The sequence below is a fragment of the Hydra vulgaris genome, chromosome 06 (genome assembly GCF_038396675.1).
Source record: "Hydra vulgaris chromosome 06, alternate assembly HydraT2T_AEP".
Taxonomy (NCBI): domain Eukaryota; kingdom Metazoa; phylum Cnidaria; class Hydrozoa; order Anthoathecata; family Hydridae; genus Hydra; species Hydra vulgaris.
The window spans coordinates 44,360,001-44,372,106 of NC_088925.1; the positions used below are offsets into that span (position 1 = coordinate 44,360,001).

Genomic DNA, 12,106 nt, shown 5'->3' on the forward strand with positions numbered 1-12,106 from the left:
TTAACAAATCATTTTATCTTTTAGTAAAAAATAAAATGTAAAAGTTTTACAAAAGTTATACATTTCTATTTAACGGATAAACTTGTAAGACAACATAAAGTATATACCCAGCATAAGTTTTTTACTGTATATAGAAGTTAATATATAAAGTTGCAAACTTTATATAGTTTATATAGATTTTGATTTATATAGTTAATGATTAACTAAACAAAAATGATGAAAAGTAATGATTATATAATGAGTATATAATTAACTTAATCATATATGAATAACAAATAAATATATGAAAAAATAAGCCTGTAATAAGATTATAAAACTCTCCCTATGTATCTTCATAGTAATTTGCTTTTATTTTAGATGCAAACACCACGAAAATATGGAAAATGGAAAGTAGAAAACTTGAAAAAGGCTGTTGAAGCAATAAAACAAGGAGAAATCAGCTTAAATGAAGCCGCTTATGAATTTTGTATTCCAAAAGCAACTTTGTCAAGGCATATAAATGAAAAAAACAAAGTTGCTGTTGCAAATGTGAAATTTCATGGTTGACTTACCACCTTACCTAATGAAATTGAAATAGAACTAGCTGATCACTGTTTATTATTATTAGAATCGATGTACTTTGGATTAAGGATTGATGATCTTCGTCGTCTAGCATTTGATATTGCGGAAGCTAACAACATCACACATAATTTTAACAAACAGACACGAATGGCAGGAAAAAAGTGGTATTATGCATTTATGCAAAGGCACCCACAACTGTCGCTTCGTGGGCCTGAATCAACATCAATTGCACATGCACAAAGTTTTAATAAAGAGCGAGTGCAATCTTTCTTTAATTTACTTTCAAAGTTATACATGGAAGAAAAGTTAACTCCAGACAGACTTTATAATATGGATGAAACTAGTTTATCAACAGTACAAGATGGTCAGATAAAAATTATTAGTGCAAGGGGCAAAAAACGAGTTGGAATTATGACTAGTAGTGAACAAGGAAATTCAGTAACAGCTGTAGTTTGTGTATCTGCAGCAGGATTTTATGTTCCACCAATGTTAATATATAAACGCAAAAGAATGAAGCCAGAAATAACAAATGGTGCACCTCCAGGATCTGTATTTAGTACTCAAGAGAAAGGATGGATGTCAAATGAAGGTTTTTTAGATTGGCTCAATCATTTCATTAAAGTTGTTAAACCTTTAAAACAATCAAAAGTTTTGTTGATACTTGATGGTCATGTTACACATTCAAAAAATTTGGCAGCAATATATCTAGCACGAAATGCTGGAGTGCGTATGGTATCACTACCTCCCCAAACTACACACAGACTGCAACCATTAGACGTTGCGTTCTTTGGACCACTTGGTAGACCATGATGAAGCTATGCGAAAATGGATGCGGTCACATATATCACAACCAGCAACAACTTGGCAAGTTGCAGAATTATTTGGTGACGCATATAGTCAGGCAGCATCATTGAGAATTGCTATGAAAGGATTTCAGGCTAGTGGGTTGTGGCCTTTGGACATAAATGTATTCACTGATTCTGATTTTACAGCCTCTTCATTTACTGATGTTGGTCCTTCGAACAATCTTCAGTCATCTGAAAGTATAGATGGGATGACAAAACTATCTACAGATAAATCAAGTGAAAAAAATTAAAATGTCATGTTTCAGTTTCAACTTTGTCTCTTTTGCCAGTGGTTTCACTTGAAGTAAAAAACAAAAAAAGAAGATCACGAACAACTCAGGCGGCTGATCTTACAAGCTCCCCATATAGACGTGCTCCAGAAATTACACCAAGAAATCAAAAGCACACACTAAATCAAATAGCTTCCAAACAAATTAAAAAATCTACAAAAAAAAAGCTCACACTAAATCCAATAACTGCCAAACTATTGCAAAAACCACAGGAAAGCAAAGTAGCACTTGACTCAATCACCATGGACCAAATGAAATTGAGCACATCAAATAAAATCACCATCGCCACCACAGCACACCACATATCACCACTACCATCCCAAGTGCAGAAGCTGCAAGAAAAAAAGACTTATGAATTGCGAAAAAAGGATTAAATATTTGTTGTAATTTTTATTTGTTATTATATCTTTTAAATATCTTTTATTAAAAAGCTAATTAATTAATTTTTCCTTTGAGCCATAAGTTTTATAGCTGTAATTTATTCAAATATTAGAACTGTTCTAATTAAAGAATATATGTGTTCCATTCAAGGAGACCAGTTGCCTTTATTGGAACAAAATGGTGCCTTGAAAAATCAAAGTTTATATCCAATAAGGGTGCGATCAATAGAGTCGAATCATTAATAAAAGCATAGTAGGGTTGTATATCTATATTATTTAATTCATAAATGTTTTCATAGTTAAGCCATCTTTGGTTAATAAATATTTTTTCCTAAAGTGTTCCAATTAAGGCAACTCTCCCCTACATATATATATATATATATATATATATATATATATATATATATATATATATATATATATATATATATATATATATATATATATATATATATATGTATATATATATATATATATATAAATGAATGTATATCATCTCGGGATTAATTTAAAATGAGATCTTGATATGGTTTATATCAAATATAAAAGATTAATTTTCTATCATTTTTTTCCTGATCATAATCTATATATCATTACTGCCTCTATCTCATCATGAACATTATTTCATATCCTTAACAATCACGATGATAACGCAAAAATACGTATAATTGATAATTTAGTCAATTATTAATGTATTTATGGTACGTTGATTGGATCACCAACACCATGATGGTATTTATCTTGCAGCGTTTATATAGCAACTGTTTTATAATTTGTTAGTGTGCCTGTAATGTAACTTTATTATAAGCATGACACCGACATTGTGAATTTGATTATAAACGCTAAACTGTGACATAAAAACGACCGCCATTTTGTGAATGCGATATAGTTTTGTAAACCACTCAAGTGAACTAAGGCGGGAAGACAGTTTTTTTGTGAAAAAAAAGCCGATAAACTTAGTTAAATCCGATTGGTTGTTGCGCTATAACTTATGCGTACCGAAAACTTAAAAATGTTAGATTATGCAAACCATTATGTCTGATTAAGGAGTCAGTTGAACTAAAATATTATTGAATATTTTGTGTTGCATTTATAAACAAAATCAAATTGATCAAAGGATTTCTCGAAATATTGAAATACTTTTATAACAACGAATTAAAGTAACTTGTGTTTAACACAAGTTATACTTTCATTTTATGTTATTACCATTTCATTTATATGGAAACAGTTGCTTACTATTCTTATTGCAAAAACTGCACATTTACTTATGAAAGTACTGTAAATTTATATTATTATAAGCAAAAAGTCTATATATTTTTAAACTTATTTAAAAAAAAAAAAGTTTTAAGAATTGTATTTTCGAAAATGAATTATTTATAACATATATTATTTAAATTATTTTATTAAACAATTACATAAAAGTTTATGTAATTAGTGTAAATAAGAGTTTTATTAAAACTCTTGCTTGTCTATAAGGAATATTATTAGTGTAATGTACATATATATATATATATATATATATATATATATATATATATATATATATATATATATATATATATATATATATATATACAGACACACACATAATAACAACAATAATAGCCATTCCAGACGATTTTTTTATAATTTAAAAAAACATATATAATTTATATCATCGTATAGAGCTTGACCTGACTTAAAAAATGAGGGGTCATTCGACCTTTGAAGTTAAGCGGATCCAAAGTTAATGAATTTTTTGTAGTGCAAAAATTGATGATTTTTTGACGAAAGGTATAGGGCTTAAGTATGGAAAATTTGCAGTGTTATGGCACCGAAAAAGAGAGTATTTTGGATCATATTGACTTTTGAATAACTTTTGAACCGTTATTACATTTGACTTGAAATTTTCCATATAGATTCAACAACTATAAGAAAATAAAATACAAACAAATTTTTTTTTAATTCTGTCGGGATTGCCCAGAAGTGTCTATTTTACAGACTGAGGGTTTTTACTTATTTACTTAGTTTTGGTGTCATATTTACTCTTGAATAACTCTTGAACCGTTATTACATTTGACTTGAAATTTTCCATATTGATTCACCAACTATAAGAAAATAAAATACCAAAATATTTTTATTTAATTGAGTCGGGATTGTCCAGATTTGTCTATTTTACAGACTGTGGGTTTTAACTTATTTACTTAGTTTTGGTGTCATATTGACTTTAGAATAACTTTTAAACCATTATTAAATTTGACTTTAAATTTTCCATAGTGATCCAACAACTATAAGAAAATAAAATACCCCAAAATTTTTTTGTTCAACTGACGAGATTTACCAGAATCATCTATTTTACAGACTGAGGGTTTTCACTTATTTACTTAGTTTTAGAAAATAAAATTTGGGGTTATATTATAATAACACCATACAAATGTGCATAAAGGAACCATGGAATCTAAATAGTACATCATTTTGAAATCATTGTATAATTTACAGACCGGTCAGTAAATTACTGCAAAAGGGCATTAAAATCTGTCGAAATTATTCAGAATAACCTATTTAACAGACAGAAGATTCTTCAATAAAGTTAAAATTTAATTTTTAATGAAAATAACTTACAGCAAACGAACTTTCTGAAATTTGGAGTACTTACAACTGCAATAGGCAAGTATAACAACAGAAATTATATCTAAAGATGTAAAAATATTATTATTAGAAATACAGATACACAATAACGTGTTAAAAATATTTTGTTAATTCATTTTAAAAATATATAAATTAAAAACATTTAAAACTAAATAATGATAAAATAAGAAACTTACTCTTTAAGATTGCTTATGTGAACCTATGAAAACGCCTAAGATAAAAAAAAATGAAAATAACATAGAAAAATGTTTTTGTTCTAAAACTTTTTTCTTGGCTTTTAGTGAATGATTGGCAGTAGCAAGTTTCAGTAACGAAACAAACTAATAATCATTTTTAACAATAGACACCATCAAGAAGGTAAGCCAAGTTGTCTATCAACACAAAACATCACAACAATAACACCACAATCACAAAACACACAGACCCTGTGGCACTAAACGCTTCTAAATCACACTAGTGTCACTAAGTAATGGGTTAACTTTTAACCAAAACTAGTGATCATCCTGAAAAGCTTAAATGTGGCTTATTTTGCAGATGACATAAGAAACAAATGGATTTCAATCATCTTGTTTTAGAACTGACTTGCTAACTGTTACAGAATGGTACTACATAGCATTACATAGAGGTTGTTAGGCAAATTCTACTGCTCTGGATATCAAAGGCTTTCAATAAAGCCTGGCATGATGGACTTACCCATCTTTTTGCAATTTTTTAAGTCGTCTGTTAATTGTTATCTATCTATATAAACTTCATCTTGGCTCTTCCAATAACTTCCAACTTTAAAAGTAGTTACCATCTGATGCTTGCTCTACCCCTACTTCTATTCACAATAGTGAAATTGTTCCTAATCAAATTACTGTTTTTTACCTTCTGATTTAATTTTGAAAATTGCTAATGATGACTTTCTAATTGGTCTCATTATAAGCAAGGGTTTTGAGTCTTTAATTAACAAACACTTATGCTCTCCTTTCGAATCTAATAACTTACTTTCTGATCATCACTATGGATTTCAATTGCCTCATTTTACAGCTGATACTACCATTTATTCCTGCTTTGATAAGAACGCAACACTCTCTGATTGCTTGAAGGGGGCATTTGAGCTTAAAAAGGATCTCACTTCTGCTACAGCATTAGGCTCACAGTGGCTGGTGAACTTTAACTCAAAGAAAACTTAATTTTTTTCAGCTAATCCTTATCGCTATAATCTAGATCTTCCTATATTTATTAACAGTAATATACTCCATGAGTCATCTACCCTTCGTCTTCTAGGATTAACTCTTACTTCCAATCTTTCTTGGAAACTGTATATCAAATCCATTGCAAAATTAGCATCTGCTAAGGTTGCATCTCTTTATCGAGCTCAACACTTTCTTACTCTGGATTTTATTCTTTATCTCTATAAATCTCAAACCCTACCTAGTATGGAATACTGTTTACCTATCTGGGGCGGATCTTCCAATAATGCCCTTTCTCTTTAAGACAAGGTTCAAAAATGCGTTGTAAACATAGTTGGACCTGCTCTTGCAGCCAACCTCCAACCATTATCACATCATTGTAATGTTGCTTCTCTTTCTCTTTTCTATAAATATTATAATGATCACTGCTCTAAAGAGCTAGCATCTCTTGTACCATATACTAAAATTCATTGTTGTGTTACTTGTCATTCAATTAAGTCTCATCCTTTTAATGTGACTAAAATTGCAATAAAGTTGCAAAGACAAATAAATTTCAAAAAAAAAAAATCAAAAATAAAAGAGAAATGTTGTTAACAAAACCTCAGATTAGAGGGTGACACAAGTTTATTAACAAAAATAAAAAATAAAAATAATTATCGAATACCAAGACCAGCTGCTGTAGCCAACCATTGTCGCATTGTCATAGTGTTGCTTCTCTTACTCTTTTCTACAAATACTATAAAGGGTGATGCTTTAAGGAGCTAGTGTCTCTTATGCCATCTGCTAAAGTTCATTTTTGTATTACTTATCATTTAATTAGGTCTCATCCTTTTACTGTGACTGCCCCTAAGTGCTACAAAAATTCTTATTTGTGTGACTAATAATTCAGCATCTTTTTACTGTATATGTTCCTTCATGGTCTAAAAACTTTTTTTTCTTTAACAAAACATAAATATACATATAATGACTTACGCGTGCATGAATGCTGTGCCAGAGAACACAGACATACATGTAATTCCAACAGAACACAGACATACATATAATGACTTACAGGTACATAAACAGAAACTTACATATATTGACTTACGGGTGCGTCAACACCGCTCCAGAGGTCCAACAGAACACAAACATACACATAATGACTAACCAGTACATAAACACACATACATATAGTGACTTGCGGGTGTGTCAACACCGCTCCAGAGGTCCAACAGAACACAAACATACACATAATGACTGACGAGTACATAAACACAAACATACATATAGTGAAACACGTCAACACCGCTCCAGAGGTCCAACAGAACACAAACATACACATAATGACTGACGAGTACATAAACACAAACATACATATAGTGACTTACGGGTGCGTAAACACAAAAATACAAATAATTACTTATCAGTAGATCAACACCGCTGCAGAGGTGAACAGAACACAGGTATTCATATTATGACTTGCAGATGCACCTACAAAAATATACATATAATGATTCACAAATACCTAAACACAAGGATACATATATTAATGGTACATCAGCGCAAAAATAGAAAGCATAACTTACCAGTATGTTGTCATGGCTGCAGAGGTCCAACAGAAATCAAATATACATATAAAGAATTGTGGGTGCACAAACACCACTCCAGATGACCAAACAGATTACAAACATAAAGACATTAAATTGAATAGTAAAAATAGCAAACATAAATGCAATAAATTGAAGTTGTATTGACATTGCATCAAAAACAATATTAACAACATTTTTGTTTTTTTCGAACTTCGCCCTCCACATAACCATCAACCCTTTCCTCTATCACAACACATTTCATCCTCCACTCTTTGATAACTCAATATCGTATTTATCCTCAAATCCGTCATATAGTGTCTCAAACTCACATTCATCATCAAATTCATTGTCATCTAAAACACTTACTACAAGCTCTGAATACCATACATCCTTGCCACCTTCATCTACCATTTTATGTTTAATTCTTTTTCCTAAAAACTTTGGAACCTCTCCCTTTGATGCCCTGCTCTTATTATTTTTCTAGTTTCCATTAATAATCTAGTGTCACCCTCTAATCTGACCTTTTGTTTTAATGTTAAAAACATTTCTTGTCTTTCATTATTCTGTCTGATGATTGAATGTTTTATTGTATTTGCTCGTTGTTCTGGAGCATCTTTTTAAAACTTAGAAATTGATAGCAAATTGTCAGAGACTAAAATTAAAATTAAACTTAATTTAAATGACAAAAAGAAAAATAAGGGGTGGATTATTTTGGTTTCAATAAATAGAATTATTAAAATGAAAAAAATTTGTGCTACAGTATTCCTAACTTATAATTTTGACTTACTTTCTTGACTTATAGATGGAGCAACCATTTTGGTGAGACTATTGTTAATGTCAACACCTAAAAAAAAGGAATTAAAATAATTATTACAAGAATTCATAGTATTTAATACACAAACAAATAGAGGCAAATAAATATAAAAAGAAATAATTTCTTACACAACATTTATAAAAGTGTTTTTGGTTTCAAAATAATAAGGCACTTCTTAATTTGAAACCAAAAACACTTTTATAAATGTTGTTTTTGGGTTTCAAATCTGTAATTGGGTTTCTGTATCTAATGCAACACTAATTTGTGTACTAGTACTTAATCTGTTTTTGGGTGCCATTATTTCTCTTAGTTTTTTAAAAAAATTTACTAAATATTTTTATTTTTTAGGAATGAAATTTTCATAAGTTTTTGTTGAATACTATTTTAAGGTTTTTGTTTTGAAAAAAACAGTTTAAATAGCTTTTATTTAAACTGTTTTTTCAAAACAAAAACCTTAAAATAGTATTCAACAAAAACTTATGAAAATTTCATTCATTCCTAAAAAATAAAAATATTTAGTAAATTTTTTTAAAAAACCTGTAGTTAAAATAGTAAAAATCAAGATTTTAACTTTCTTGAAGAATGCAGACCTTTTACCTGGGAAAAAGTAAAAGATGTATTTTCATTTGATTAAAATTTTAAGAATTATACTTTCACTTTCAATTTAATTTTCATAATCTAACCAAAACAAACGCAAAAATCAAAACAGATAACGTCATTAAATACGCGAACAAAAGCATATATATATATACACATAATTTATATATGCAAATCCTAAGTACCAATTCTTTAGGTTAACTTAAGTAAATACTTGTTTTAAATAGAGGAAAGGCTAAACTTGCAATTTCCACCTGGATGTTTTTCAAAAACACTTTTTTTTCTATATAAATCAACCTTGAAGTTTTTAAACGCTGAGAACTGAAATTTTTTGTATAAATGTTAAAAAACGTCCGGATTCCATTAGATTCCTCGTCCTTTTCTTAATAAATATGGAAAGTTTCATAAAAAATAGATGTGTTTAAGATCTTAGGATCTTATCTTACCTTACCTTCAAAAGCTTCTTTTAAAAAAACGTTCCCGCGGCAAGTTTTTTTATGAAAAGTGGTCTCAAGATATGGGCAATATATAAATGAAGCCATACAAAGCTTACTACTTTCAATGTATGGTTAGAAAGAGATTGAGTAACACTAACTGATGCAAAAACTCTCAAGGCAATAGCTTAACCATACAAAAAGATATAACAGAGCAAAGTTTATGAAAATTGCGTGTTTTTTGTCAAACGTCAAATGTTTTTTGTGAAGCCGTGGAATCGCTAACAATAATAATAAGCTAATTAAGTTAAAACATTAAAAGTTCATTTTACTGGCAAACAATTTGCAACACCCTCTACTATTGATAATCCTATATTCGAAGTCTTGATTACAGGTTCTTCTCCTTTAAACTCTTGAAGAAAATTAGGGTAAATTACAAAGACATTTCCTATATCATCTTCAGTTTTGATTTTTTCTGCTGGTATTATTTGCTTGTTAATAATGCATTTTTTCCAACATTATGATAGATTTTTTGTTTCCGATTTTATAGAAAATGATCTAAAATGCCTTAGTTGAAGTAACGAATCAGTTGGTCTTGAATCATCTCGAAATGTTATTCCTTTATCGGTTTCATACCACCATACATATTGCTCACAAATATAGTCAGATATTCTTTCCAAATGACTTTGCCATGCCCATGGGTATTTTTTGATTATCCAAAAGGGAATATGTGATTTTTTTCTTTCGAAATGTAAGGCATCTTTACTTACTTGGTGTTGATCTTCTTGATGATTGGAATATCCTTTATTAAATAAATGACGACTTTGTAATCGTAAAAGGCTATTCACAATAACATGATCATTATAGTGGTTTGTTGTGGTTCTATTGATAGTTTTTAACTCATTAAAAGTGTGCTCTTCTTCCTCTGTATTAGATGAGATTCCAGACATAATTCTTAACATTTGAGGACTGTGAACAGATAATGCATGTAAATATTTTCCATACAAAACTCGCATGGTAATTGATCTTGGTTTATCTTTCACTAGTTCTTTTAAATATATCAAGTGAAGAAAACTTTGGTTATGAAGGAAACAAATGTTTTCTATAGACCTTGTTGATTCATTGGAATATAAAATGCTCTGTATATTAACCATTGTAGATAGTAATTCAAATGCTAGTTGATCAATCTTACCCTTCAACACCAATACTAATTTTAACAAACTTTTTCTATAGTCGACTCCACGCTTGCACTCTTTGTTATAAAAAGACAAGGTAACCATATCTTTAAAATATTTTTTTTCATCTTTACTGAGATGATTGCCTATTTCATCATACAAATTTGATATATGACCTTTTATATCATGTAATGGTTCACATGGTAAAACTTCATATCTATCTAGATTTAAATCTTTCATTGATGTATTATCTTCTTGGTATAACAGAGAAGGCAATCTTTGAATGCCATGCATTTCTTCATCAAGTTTAATTTGTAAACTGCTTTTAATTTCTTTACAATAAAAGTGCTTTCCTCTTTCATGTAATTCAGTAACAATTTCATACTTCTTTAAATTTTTATAAAGTTTGTTTTGATTTTGGCGTATTTTTTCCTTGCTGCAATTAGTGCTCAAGATTTTGTCAATTCTGTCCTGAACACTGAATACTGTTTGGATAAATGAATGAGTTATATTTGCAGATTGGTGAATGTTTATTGGACACAACCAACATGGATATTCACCCCCTTTTTGTTGACCAATCTCTAATTGACAAGCTGGGGCATCACCATGAAAAATCTCATCTCATCAAATAATAAAATGCCATCTGCACTAATTGGATATTTTAACAACCGATTGTCCTCATTTCTAGTTTTTGTGTACAAAAGTTGGGCATCAGAAGATTGACAACGTGCCAATATATAAAGTTTAGGTTTTTCAACAATTGATTGGACATTAACTTGCTCTTTATATTTTGTAAAATATTCATCATCTTTTAAATATATGGCTGGGTCATATAAACAGTTAACCATGAATAAAACATAAGCGTGGTTGTTAATTGTAGATCCATCATGCCATAATTGAAGGTGGCGTTTACAACTGAAACTTTTCAATTTTTGTAACAATAACTCTGTTGTTGTATCCATAATATATGAAAATTCATTAATTCTAGTAAGTTCAAAGATTATATCTTCTCTTGACATATTTTGAAATTCTTCAGTGCTGTGCAATCTGAAGAACTTTTTATGTTGCTCTGCAAACTTTTTCCTTATTTCAATTAAAGGGATTTTTCTTCCATAAAGCTCAGTTAAGATTTTTTCATACGAATTATCATTATTAATTTTTAACATTTCAAATGATTGTGGAGTTATTAGTTCTCCTATTGTGTAATCTCCAGAGCTTATTTTTTTTTTCATATTTTGTTTAATTTTTTTATTCGTAGGTTCTGCTGGCATTGACACTTTAGTTCCATTAATTCTTTGCTTGGATCTTCTCATAATGGTCTTTCCTTTACCCTTGTAGTCAAACTTTTTTAAATCAATGCCTTTTTTTTCAAGAAATTCTTTAACAACTTGACCACTGTTTGAAGGCAAAGCACCAGCCTTATTTTTCATTTGGAACTTTTGTGATAGTTTAGTAAAACTTATATATGTTCCTATTTCATAATTCTCAACTTCAGCAAAACATTCACTGTCCAACCAACTATATGAATCTATATGATTTTTTCTAGTTTTATTTTGCTTTGCACTTGCTCGTTGTTTTGCCTGTTCAAATGTTTCAAAACTTTGACTTAGTCTCAGTTTTTTATGCTTAGAAAATGACA

At 29.5% G+C, this 12,106-nt stretch overlaps 1 long non-coding RNA gene across 1 annotated transcript in view; it reads right to left on the reverse strand.

Annotated features, from left to right (window-relative positions):
• The window catches only part of LOC136081886 (uncharacterized), a 22,409-nt gene extending 13,459 nt beyond the window's left edge, over nucleotides 1–8,950 (reverse strand). Inside the window, exons 1-6 of the long non-coding RNA XR_010639220.1 lie at nucleotides 8,859–8,950; nucleotides 8,235–8,291; nucleotides 7,445–8,099; nucleotides 7,279–7,349; nucleotides 4,881–4,915; nucleotides 4,678–4,747 (exon numbers count right to left, since the gene is read on the reverse strand). This is a non-coding gene — a long non-coding RNA (uncharacterized LOC136081886). The remainder of the gene's footprint in view (nucleotides 1–4,677; nucleotides 4,748–4,880; nucleotides 4,916–7,278; nucleotides 7,350–7,444; nucleotides 8,100–8,234; nucleotides 8,292–8,858) is intronic.
• Nucleotides 8,951–12,106: the final 3,156 nt, after the last annotated feature.